Consider the following 1,237-nt stretch of genomic DNA (forward strand, 5'->3'; position numbering starts at 1 on the left):
GATAGGCAGCAACTAGGCCGGGATGCAGCAACTAGGTTGGTATGGGGCTACTAGGCCGGGATACGGCGACGAGGCCGGGATGCGGCTACTAGGCTAGGATATATGCCCAATACAGCAGACGTTGGGGTCACCAATATGGCGGACACAAGGTCCGCCAAGTCAGTAGGTCAAAAGATGGTAGTTGACCTCACTTGACTAGCTTATTTCATTGAGTTCCTTGCTATTTTTACGTTTCCCAGGTAACTCAAGGTGAGCAAGCATATGCTCGCCACAACGTGTTCTAAACCTTGCAGGTCACTGCATCCGGGGTCCCTGGGTTCAAAACGAAGCTACCACTACAGATTTGGTAACACTCTATTGGTCAATAAAATCATTGGCCATTCACCCTGACACAGAAATTCGCTCCGGTTGTTTTTAAATCAGATAAGAGTCCCAAGAATGTCTTCTATACTTCTTGATATATTGTTTAGACATGGAGACTCCTGTCCTATTAATATTTTTGGTTATTCCTCTTCCTTTGTTCCTCAACAAGTTTTTGGAGTGGAGTAAAGGATTTGTTTGGATATTTTTGACAACTTTCATCTTATATTCTAGTCACCGATATCAATTTCCATTTATTCTTTACTCCTGCTCCCACCATCACACTTGCCATAGTTATTTTCCTCTGTATATTTACCTCCACCTTTTTACAATAAACATCTAGTCAACAGCCACCATCCGGCAATCATACATGGCACAGCCGGTATTAGCCGCCTCCAGGCGGAAGAACCTTCCCCCAGACGACTGAGGACGCCAATGCGGAACTTGGGCCTAGAAGAGACGTGATGCGTGCGGAATGGCCGTGGTTGCAGCGGGTGGGCGTGGTGCAGCGGGATGGCCGTGGTCGCAGCGAGTGCGTACGGAAGGCCCGTGGTTGCAGTGACCCACCCGTGGGTGCAGCGGAAGGTCCGTGGATGCAGCGGTGACTGGGCCAGGTCGACCGTGGGGTGTCCAAAGTGCTGGGGGAGATATCAATGCCTGGATGGTTGGGGAGGACCGGTGGACGTGGTGACCTGGATGGAGGATGGATCCGAGTCAAACCCTTCAACGCCTAGTCAATCCTTCTAGTCATCACAGTATTCAACTCTAGTCATATATACATCATTTATTTATTATGTTCAAGGTTGTCTAGTCAAATGTCCAATTCTCTAGTCATTCCCACCAAACACTCTGTGATATTTTTGTGCTGTACCCCCCA

Source organism: Tigriopus californicus, chromosome 6 (assembly GCF_007210705.1).
Source record: "Tigriopus californicus strain San Diego chromosome 6, Tcal_SD_v2.1, whole genome shotgun sequence".
Lineage (NCBI taxonomy): Eukaryota > Metazoa > Arthropoda > Copepoda > Harpacticoida > Harpacticidae > Tigriopus > Tigriopus californicus.